Here is a 10,745-nt window from a genome sequence, read left to right on the forward strand (position 1 = left end):
TTCAGCAGTTTCTCTTTGGAGTCTGGTCCTGAAGTTTTTTTGCTGCAGGATCCCCTTTAAATTTGCTATTGTGGGTCCAGGGAGGTTGAAATGTTCTCCTACAGGTTTTTGTATATTGCCATTCCTAATATCTGACTTGTGTCCATTTATTCTTTTATGTAGGGATTATCCAGTTTGGCCGATGTACATAGCAGGGGGGCATTGCTGGCACAAGATGGTGTATGTTACATTGGTGCATGTACAAGTGAATGAACCGGTGATGTTGTGGCTGATCTGGTTAGGTCCTGTGATGGTATCGCTGGTATAAATATGTGGAGAGAGTTGGCATTGAGGTTTGTTGCATGGATTGGTTCCTGAGTTAGAGTTACCATGGTGCGGTGTGTGGTTGCTGGTGAGAATATGCTTAAGGTTGGCGGTTTGTCTGTGGGCGAGGACTAGCCTGTCTCCCAAGGCCTGTGAAAGTGAGGGATCTTTGTCCAGGATGAGTTGTAGATGATGATGCATTGGAGAGGTTTTAGCTGAGGATTGTAGGTGATGGCCAGTGGAGTTCTGTTGGTTTCTTTCTTGGGCTTGTCTTGCAGCAGGAGGCTTCTGGGTACATGTCTGGCTCTGTTGATTTGTTTCCTTATTTTCTCGTGCGGGTATCCTAGTTTTGAGAATGCTTGGTGAAGATCTTGTAGGAGTTGGTGTGTGTCTGAGGGGTTGGAGCAAATGCGGTTATAGCTCAGAGCTTGGCTGTAGACGATGGATCATGTGGTGTGTCCGGGATGAAAGGTGGAGGCATGAAGGTAGGCATAGCGGTTGGTGGGGTGGGATGGTGTTAACGTGAGTGTCACTTATTTGTACCGTGGTGTCTAGGAAGTGGATCTGCCTTGTAGATTGGTCCAGGCTGAGGTTGATGGTGGGGTGGAAACTGTTGAAATCATGCTCCAATACTTCTGTTAGTCTTTAAGGTGCCACAGGACTCTTCGTCACATTTTACAGATCCAGACTAACACGGTTACCCCTCTGATACTTGTAGTAGTCTATATTTGCCTTTATCTTGTTAGAGGTTAACAATGGAACCAAACAGTTCCTGTCTAGGGCTGTATTCTGTTAATTCAGAGATCAAAAGGGAATAATAACATTTAGATGAAACTTGGGTGTAATAATGTCATTGCATGTCTCTTTAAAGTTTGTGGTAAACTGTCTATGAACTTCTTTATGGATAATTACCTTATGTTAATCCATGTGGTTAATTACTGGTGATGTTTAGGAAATAGAAGGTTACTTCAAAAGCCTAGTGAACAATAGTTCTCCCAAGGACTGCCTGCTGATGAGAAGCTGCAAAAATCTGTATAAAAACTCTTGGGACCTGATCCTTTTCTCTCCAATCTTGTTAAGCTTTATTCAGAGGAAGTTTGAGTCATAAGATGGAGATCTCCAGTCCCATCTGGACTGCCCTGATATGGAACATTTTTACATGGACTATAACCTCATGAAAGGATTCTGAAAAGGACTCTTTACAATTCTTAAGCACTATCTCTACAGTGAAACTGACCTAAGGACTCTATTCATGTCTGTATGTATAATCTTTTAACCAATACTCTCACTCTCTTTTTTTTCTTTTAATAAATCTTAGTTTAGTTAATAAGAATTGGCTGTAAACGTGTATTTGGGTAAGAACTGAAGCATTCATTAACTTGGTGAGTAATTCAGCAAACAGCAGAGGCTAACAGCGGGAGTTTGCCTGGGATCTGTCAGAGAGGAGGTACGCTAAGTGCTGCATCAGGGGGGCTGTGCTGGTGAGTATCTGAGTGTCTGTTGCAGGGGACAGTTTGTCAGTTTGACCATGTGCTTGAGTGTTTGATTGTTTGTTTGAACAGTGTGAATTGTGAGTGCTTTGTTCCGTGTCGGCGTGACTGTTATAAAAAGGCAGTCAGCAGCGAACCAGCTGAGCGGCGAACAGCGGAGGCTAGCAGAGGGAGTTTGCCTGGGAGTTCACCTCGGGAGAGCCCACTAAGGCTTGCATCTTGCGGGCTTCTGTGAATTGCTGCAAGAGCTGAGGAAGCTCTTAGAAGGAAGCAATTATGGAAGGTGAGCGTTCAGTTGTTGTAACCTGCACAAGTTGTGCCATGTTTGTCTTTCTTCCACAGGACAGAAGTGACAAAGTGCAAGCTGGTCTCCATATTGGAAGAGAAGGTTCGAGGTCTGGAGAAGCAAGTATCAACCGTGCGTTGCCTACGAGAAAATGAAGATTTCCTGGACAGACGTCAGGATATGCTTGTACGGGCACAACGTTCTGAAGATTCGGAGCAGGCTGCCCAGAGGGGACAGAGGGATGGTGAAGAAATTTGGCAGCATGTGACCTCCAGAAGAAGAAAGAGGAGCGTCCATGTACCAGCAATGGAGATACAGGTGAACAACTGTTTTCATGTTCTCTCCACAGGTACTAATGGACTAGATGATACCTCTGAGGGAAGGGAGCAGAAGGAGGCTCCACCGATTGGAAGGCATGAGATGCACTGTCCTAGGGATTGGGGTTCCAAAACCACCTCTGGAAGCAGAGAAAAGAACTGACAGTAGGGAACTGCAATGCATGACGGTTCGTTAGCAAGAGTCAGGCTTCGTTAGCAAGACTCAGGCTTCGTTAGCAAGAGTCAAGCTAACTGTAACCCTGATAACCCTGCTAACGCGAGATTTATAGAAGTCAGGAATGTGTAAGGCGGGTGAGGAAGAACTATGTAATAAGTCATTATGACCTGGTATGTATAGATAAGGTGTAGGAGACCTTGTGTAGATAAGGTATAGAAAATATTGTATGTTGGCAGGAGTCAAAACAATTGAGAAATGAGATATCAAAGAGACAAAATGCAGCTGTCTGTCCCTCATTATTTCTGTGAATGAAAGGTATAAATGCTTGCTGTAATTAGTTACCAGAGAGAGATCTGCTTAGCTCTCTCCTCTGCACAATTGTGAGAGTTAATAAAGCTTCTGACTTGCTGTACCTAAACAAAAGAGTGAGAACTCAGTTTTTCTCCGACACACCGCTCCCAAGAGAAGGAAAAGGGTGGTGGTGGTCGGGGACTCCCTCCTCTGGGGGACTGAGTCATCTATCTGCTGCCCCAACCAAGAAAACCGAGAGGCCTGCTGCTTGCCATGAGCCTGGATTCACGATGTGATGGAGAGACTGCCGAGACTCATCAAGCCCTTGGATCGCTACCCCTTCCTGCTTCTCCACGTGGGCAGCAATGATACTGACAAGAATGACCTTGAGCAGATCACTGCAGACTACGTGGCTCTGGGAAGAAAGATAAAGGAGTTTGAGGCGCAAGTGGTGTTCTCGTCCATCCTCCCTGTGCAGGGAAAAGGTCTGGGTCGAATTGTGGAATTGTGAAAGTCAACGAATGGCTACGCAGGTGGTGTCGGAGAGAAGGCTTTGAATTCTTCGACCATGGGATGGTGTTCCAAGAAGGAGGAGTGCTAGGCAGAGATGGGCTCCACCTAACGAAGAGAGGGAAGAGCATCTTCGCAAGCAGGCTGGCTAACCTAGTGAGGAGGGCTTTAAACTAGGTTCACTGGGGTAAGGAGACCAAAGCCCTGAGGTAAGTGGGGAAATAGGATACTGGGAGGAAGCACAAGCAGGAAAGTGCAAGAGGGGAAGACTCCTCTCTCAGACTGAGAAAGTAGGACAATCAGTGAGCTATCTTAAGTGCCTATATACAAATGCAAGAAGCCTGGGAAACAAGCAGGGAGAACTGAAAGTCCTGGCACAGTCAAGGAATTATGATGTCATTGGAATAACAGAGACTTGGTGGGATAACTCACATGACTGGAGTACTGTCATAGATGGATATAAACTGTTCAGGAAGGACAGGCAAGGCAGAAAAGGTGGGGGAGTTGCATTGTATGCAAGAGAGGAATATGACTGCTCAGAGCTCCTGTATGAAACTGCAGAAAAACCTGAGAGTCTCTGGATTAAGTTTAGAAGTATGAGCAACAAGGATGATGTCGTGGTCGGAGTCTGCTATAGACCACCAGACCAGGGGGATGAGGTGGACGAGGCTTTCTTCCAGCAACTAGCAGAAGTTACTAGATCACAGGCCCTGGTTCTCATGGGAGACTTTAATCACCCTGATATCTGCTGGGAGAGCAATATAGCGGTGTACAAACAATCCAGGAAGTTTTTGGAAAGTGTAGGAGACAATTTCCTGGTGCAAGTGCTGGAGGAACCAACTAGGGGCAGAGCTCTTCTAGACCTGCTGCTCACAAACCGGGAAGAATTAGTAGGGGAAACAAAAGTGGATGGGAATCTGGGAGGCAATGACCATGAGATGGTCGAGTTCAGGATCCTGACACAAGGAAGAAAGGAGAGCAGCAGAATACAGACCCTGGACTTCAGAAAAGCAGACATTGACTCCCTCAGGGAACTGATGGGCAGGGTCCCCTGGGAGACTAACATGAGGGGGAAAGTAACAGAGGGGTAGCCGTGTTAGTCTGAATCTGTAAAAAGCAACAGAGAGTCCTGTGGCACCTTTAAGACTAACAGAAGTATTGGAGCATAAGCTTTCCTGGGTGAATGCCCACTTCATCAGACACAAGATGAAGTGGGCATTCACCCATGAAAACTTACGCTCTAATACTTTAGTCTTAAAGGTGCCACAGACCCTCTGTTGCTTTTCATGAGGGGGAAAGGAGTCCAGGAGAGCTGGCTGTATTTTAAAGAATCCTTATTGAGGTTGCAGGAAAAAAAAACATCCTGATGTGTAGAAAGAATAGTAAATATGGCAGGCACTTGGCTCAATAGTGAAATCTTTGCTGATCTTAAATGCAAAAAAGAAGCTTACAAGAAGTGGAAGACTGGACAAATGACCAGGAAGGACTATAAAAATATTGCTTGGGCATGCAGGAGTGAAATCAGGAAGGCAAAATCACACTTGGAGTTGCAGCTAGCAAGAGATGTTAAGAATAACTCAAGGAAATTGTGGGCCCCTTACTGAATGAGGGAGGCAACCTAGTGACAGAGGATGTGGAAAAAGCTAATGTACTCAATGATTTTTTTGCCTCTGTCTTCACAAAAAAGGACAGCTCCCAGACTGCTGCACTGGGCAGCACAGTATGGGGAGAAGGTGACCAGCCCTCTGTGGAGAAAGAAGTGGTTCGGGACTATTTAGAAAAACTGGACGAGCACAAGTTCATGGTGCCGGATGCGCTGCATCCGAAGGTACTAAAGGTGTTGGCGGATGTGATTGCAGAGCCATTGGCCATTATCTTTGAAAACTCATGGTGATCGGGGGAGGTCCCGGATGACTGGAAAATGGCTAATGTAGTGCCCATCTTTTAAAAAGGGAAAGAGGAGGATTCGGGGAACTACAGGCCAGTCAGCCTCACCTCAGTCCCTGGAAAAATCATGGAACAGGTCCACAAGTAATCAATTCTGAAGCACTTAGAGGAGAGGAGAGTGATCAGGAACAGTCAGCATGGATTCACCAAGGGCAAGTCATGCCTGATTAACCTAATTGCCTTGTATGAGGAGATAACTGGGTCTGTGGATGAGGGGAAAGCAGTGAATGTGTTATTTCTTGACTTTAGCAAAGCTTTTGATACGGTCTCCCACAGTATTCTTGCCAGCAAGTTGAAGAAGTATGGGCTGGATGCATAGACTATACGGTGGATAGAAAGCTGGCTAGATCATCGGACTCAACGGGTATTGATCAACGGATCCGTGTCTAGTTGGCAGCCCGTTTCAAGCGGAGTGCCCCAAGGGTCGGTCCAGGGGCTGGTTTTGTTCAATATCTTCATTAATGATCTGGAGGATGGGGTGGACTGCACTCTCAGCAAGTTTGCAGATGACAGCAAACTGGGAGGAGTGGTAGATACACTGGAGGGTAGGGATAGGATACAGAGGGACCTAGATAAATTAGAGGATTGGCTCAAAAGAAACCTGATGAGGTTCAACAAGGAGAAGTGCAGAGTCTTGCACTTAGGACGGAAGAATCCCATTCAGTGTTACAGACTAGGGACCGAATGGCTAGGCAGCAGTTCTGCAGAGAAGGACCTAAGGGTTACAGTGAATGAGAAGCTGGATATGAGTCAACTGTGTGCCCTTGTTGCCAAGAAGGCTAATGGCATTTTGAGCTGTATAAGTATGGGCATTGCCAGCAGATTGAGGGATGTGATTATTCCCCTCTATTCGACATTGGTGAGACCTCATCTGGAGTACTGTGTCCAGTTTTGGGCCCCACACTACAAGAAGGATGTGGAAAAATTGGGAAGAGTCCAGCGGAGGGCAACAAAAATGATTAGGGTCTGGAGCACATGACTTATGAGTGGAGGCTGAGGGAACTGGGATTGTTTAGTCTGCAGAAGAGAAGTATGAGAGGGGATTTGATAGCTGCTTTCAACTACCTGAAAGAGGGCTCCAAAGAGGATGGATCCAGACTGTTCTCAGTGGTACCTGATGACAGAACAAGGAGTAATGGTCTCAAGCTGCTGTGGGGGAGGTTTAGGTTGGATATTAGAAAAATCTTTTTCATTAGGACGATGGTGAAGCACTGGAATGGGTTACCTAGGGAGGTGGTGGAATCTCCTTCCTTAGAGGTTTTAAAGGTCAGGCTTGACAAAGGCCTGGTTGGGATGATTTAGTTGGGATTTGGTCCTGTGCTGTGACGGGTTGGATCACAGAAACCCCCTTGGGAACTGCCACCCGATGTGCAAAGACTACCCCTGCTTCTGTTTTCCCTGCCAGCTCAGGACTCCAGCACCCTGTCTTGCTGAGCCAGACACTCCTGTCTGGCTCCAGACACAGACCCAGGGTCTGAATCACTTGTCCCAAAGCTGCAAGTTTACCTGAAAACAGCTCGCAGTAGCGTGCTTGTCTTTAGCACTCAGATGCCCAACTCCCAATGGGGTCTAAACCCAGATAAATCCGTTTTACCCTGCATAAAGCTTATGCAGGGCAAACTCATAAATTGTTCGCCCTCTATAACACTGATAGAGAGATATGCACAGTTGTTTGCTCCCCCAGGTATTAATACATACTCTGAGTAAATTACTAAATAAAAAGTGATTTTATTAAATACAGACAGTAGGATTTAAGTGGTTCAAAGTAGTAACAGACAGAACAAAGTAAGTCACCAAGCAAAATAAAATAAAATGCGCAAATCTATGCCTAATCAAACTAAATACAGATAATCTCACCCTCAGAGATGTTTCAGTAAGTTTTTCTCAGACTGGACACCTTCCAGGCCTGGGCACAATTCTTTCCCCTGGTACAGCTCTTGTTGCAGCTCAGGTGGTAGCTAGGGGATTCTTCATGATGGCTTCTCTCCCCCTCTCTTCTCTTCCCCCCTTTATATATCTTTTGCATAAGGCGGGAACTCTTTGTCTCTCTGGGTTTCCACCCCCCTCACTGGAAAGCACCAGGTTAAAGATGGATTCCAGTTCAGGTGACATGATCACATGTCACTGCAAGACTTCATTACTCATTTGCCAGCACACACATATACAGGAAGACTCACAGGTAAATACAGCCATCTGCAGACAATGGGAGTCATCAAGATTCCAAACCATCATTAATGGTCCACACTTTACACAATTACAATAGGCCCTCAGAGTTACATTTTATATTTCTAGTTTTAGCTACAAGAGTGGTACATTTATACAAATCAGATGATCATACTCAGTAGATTATAAGCTTTGTAATGATACCTTACAAGAGACCTTTTGCATGAAGCATATCCCAGTTACGTTACATTCACTTATTACCGTATTTTCTCTAAAACCAGCTCAGTTACATTATATTGACTTATTATCAAGTTTTTATAAGACCATATAGACTGCACAACGTCACAGGTCAGGCTTGACAAAGGCCTGGTTGGGATGATTTAGTTGGGATTTGGTCCTGCTTTGAGCAGGGTGTTGGGCTAGAAGACCTCCTGAGATCCCTTCCAACCCTGATATTCTATGATTATATGATACTTTGGGATTGGTAGAACTTTTTATAAAATGAACAATGTTTTCAGTAATCCCCATCATGTTTAACTGGGCTGTCTGGGAGGGAGCGCCGGGTTAGGTTGCTTCAAGGGAGCTGTGCTTTGGCCTGTGTAGCCCAGTAAGGTATTGTAAAAGCTGTCTTGTTGCTGGCTTGGTGAATCGAAGTGTTGGAATATCCACCAATTTTGAGGATTGACTGCCCCATTCTTTGCAGTTTGCCTTAAATGAGCAATCTCAGTATGACCCCAGCCCCCAAGATCATGGTTACAATTTCATCTATGCCTTGCCTGTGAGAAAAGTTTCATTCAGCGATCGCACCTCATTAAACATCAGAGAATCCACCCAGGTGTGAGAGACCCTAGGAATGGCTTGACTGCAGGAAAAGATTCAATCCGAATTCACACATCAGTGATCTGCACAACAGAGAGACCTTGAATGCCGGGGAAGCTTCATTTGGTGTTCCCAGAGTATCAGGCATCTGCAAATCAACACAGGGAAGTGACTGCTGAGATGTTCTCAGTGTGGGAAATGCTCCAAGTGGTGCAAGCGCCCTGTTGGACATTACAGACTCCTCCTCACCACAGGGAAATTCTCTCAGGGCCCTGACTAGGGCTGGCCCTGGTGACAAACCTGTTTCCTCATTCCCACACACATCAGGGGTATTTGGCTCCCAAACATCCAGCTGCCCATCACTGAGGTGAGGATCCAGCAGCAGCCAAGCATCAGCTGGTCAGTGACCCTCTGGCTCTGCCTCAGGGCCGGTGGAAGGATGTTTTACGCCCTAGGCGAAACTTCCACCTTGCGCACCACCCCCATCCTCGAGCCCCCATCCTGAGGCGCCCCCCCTGTGGCAGCTACCCTCCTCCGCCCTAAGGCACCCCCCGCCCACCCTAGCTCACCCCTGCTCCGCCTCCTCCCCGAGCACACCGTCGCTGTTTCACTTCTCCCACCTCCCAGGTTTGTGGCATCAGTCAGCTTAGACACCGCAAGCCTGGGAAGTGGGAGAAGTGAACCAGCGATGGCGTGCTCAGGGAGGAGGTGGGGCAGGGGTGAGCTGGGGCGGGGAGTCCCCCTGCGTGCTGCCTCCCCCCTTTCTGCAGGCGGCCCTCGCCGCACTCCACTGCCCAAGCTCCCTGCATCTAAATGCCGGCGGCAACCATGGCGGCCGAAGATTTGGCCACCACGGTCGCTGCCGGAAAAATTGGTGCCCCCTAAATCCTGGTGCCCTAGGTGACCGCCTAGGTCACCTAAATGGTTGCACCGGTCCTGCTCTGCCGGGTCTAAGCAAACCCCACGCAGACGAGGAGAAGCCCCGATCAGCCCCTCCTCCCTGCTGCAACCCTTGCTGCTGAGCTGATGGGCCACAGGTGCGGGGAGGGGGAGAGAAACTCCTCCAGATGCTCTCTGTGCCTAACTGAAGTTCCCCCCTCTCCCTTCCCCGCCCATCCGGGATCCCCCTACCATGGAAATGAGGACATGGACACTTGGGCCAGGCCCCACCTTCATTCTAGACACCTGTCCCCCCCACCTTCCACCATCCCCTGGGCTGGGCTCCCCCACTGACCTGGGGCTATTCCCTGCAGGGGGAGTGTCCCTGGGGGCTGGTAACTCCTCACCTCCCCAAATGCCCTATCGTGCTGGGCTTTGGGGGATCAAATATTGAGCGACCAGGCCGATGGGTTAGGGGGAAGAAACTGGGGATTGAATGGTTGGGACTGGGGGAGATGGGAAGCAGGAGGAGCTGGGTGCTGGGGTATTGAGTGTTTGGGGAGCATAGGATAAGAGGCGAGGGAGAGCACAGAAGTAGAGAACTGCTGCCTCTCCTCACTTACACCCTCTGCCTCCTCTCCCTGCCCCCGCTGCATTCAGACAGCACCACTGAGATGTGTTGATTCCCACAGAGCCTTTTGTGGGACACCTGGAGGTCTCACCTCTGCCTATTTAGCATCAGTATCTGAGTTTCTCTCTATGGTAGGAAATGTGGTCGGGATTAGCCAGGGCATCTCTATATCCCTCCTCCAGGTTTTTTGATGTAAACTGTATGACGCTGGCGGAGCAGGTGCCAGCTCGTGCCAGAGCCCTAGGCCAATTTACTTGTGTATTAGGATAGGGTAGACCAAAGTGATTGTTAAATGTATAAATGTGTAGTTGGCGTTTAAACTTCATGACAACTAATAGGATGTTACTTGCATTTTTTTCACCTAGCTATATCTTGTTATAATGTAGTAGCAAACATTTGCATTGTGTATAACCCATCAAACAAGGAAGAAGCCTTGTGGAATGAAAATGAAGAACCTGAACAGAAAACAGCTAATATCAAAGCAAGTGGGCGTTGTGTGTGAGACTCGGAGGTCAAAGACTCAAAATGCGTTCCTCACTCTCTGCCATGAGAGGAAAAGCCCACGTGTGTAGTGACCCTGTCAACCTGTTTTCTCTAAGGCCTGGTCTACACTACGGGTTTAGGTCGACTTTAGCAGCGTTAAACCGAATTAAGCCTGGACACGTCCACACAACGAAGCCCTTTCTTTCGACTTAAAGGGTCCTTTAAACCGGTTTCTTTACACCACCTGTGACGAGGGGATTAGCAATAAAACCGGTCTTTGCGGGTCGGAATTGGGGTAGTGTGGACGGAATTCGACGTTATTGGCCTCCGGGAGCTATCCCACAGTGCTTCATTGTGACCGCTCTGGACAGCACTCTCAACTCAGATGCACTGACCAGGTAGACAGGAAAAGACCCGCGATGGTTTGAATTTCATTTCCTGTTTGCCC

At 47.6% G+C, this 10,745-nt stretch overlaps 1 long non-coding RNA gene across 1 annotated transcript; it reads left to right on the plus strand.

Moving 5' to 3' along the window:
• Positions 1-690: 690 nt before the first annotated feature.
• On the plus strand, positions 691-10,503 carry LOC117887033. The gene is made up of 3 exons (XR_004648113.1): positions 691-1,561; positions 2,136-2,397; positions 10,180-10,503. It is a non-coding gene; the product is annotated as an uncharacterized LOC117887033 (long non-coding RNA).
• Positions 10,504-10,745: the final 242 nt, after the last annotated feature.

Source organism: Trachemys scripta, chromosome 14, assembly GCF_013100865.1.
Source record: "Trachemys scripta elegans isolate TJP31775 chromosome 14, CAS_Tse_1.0, whole genome shotgun sequence".
NCBI classification, from domain to species: Eukaryota; Metazoa; Chordata; order Testudines; family Emydidae; genus Trachemys; species Trachemys scripta.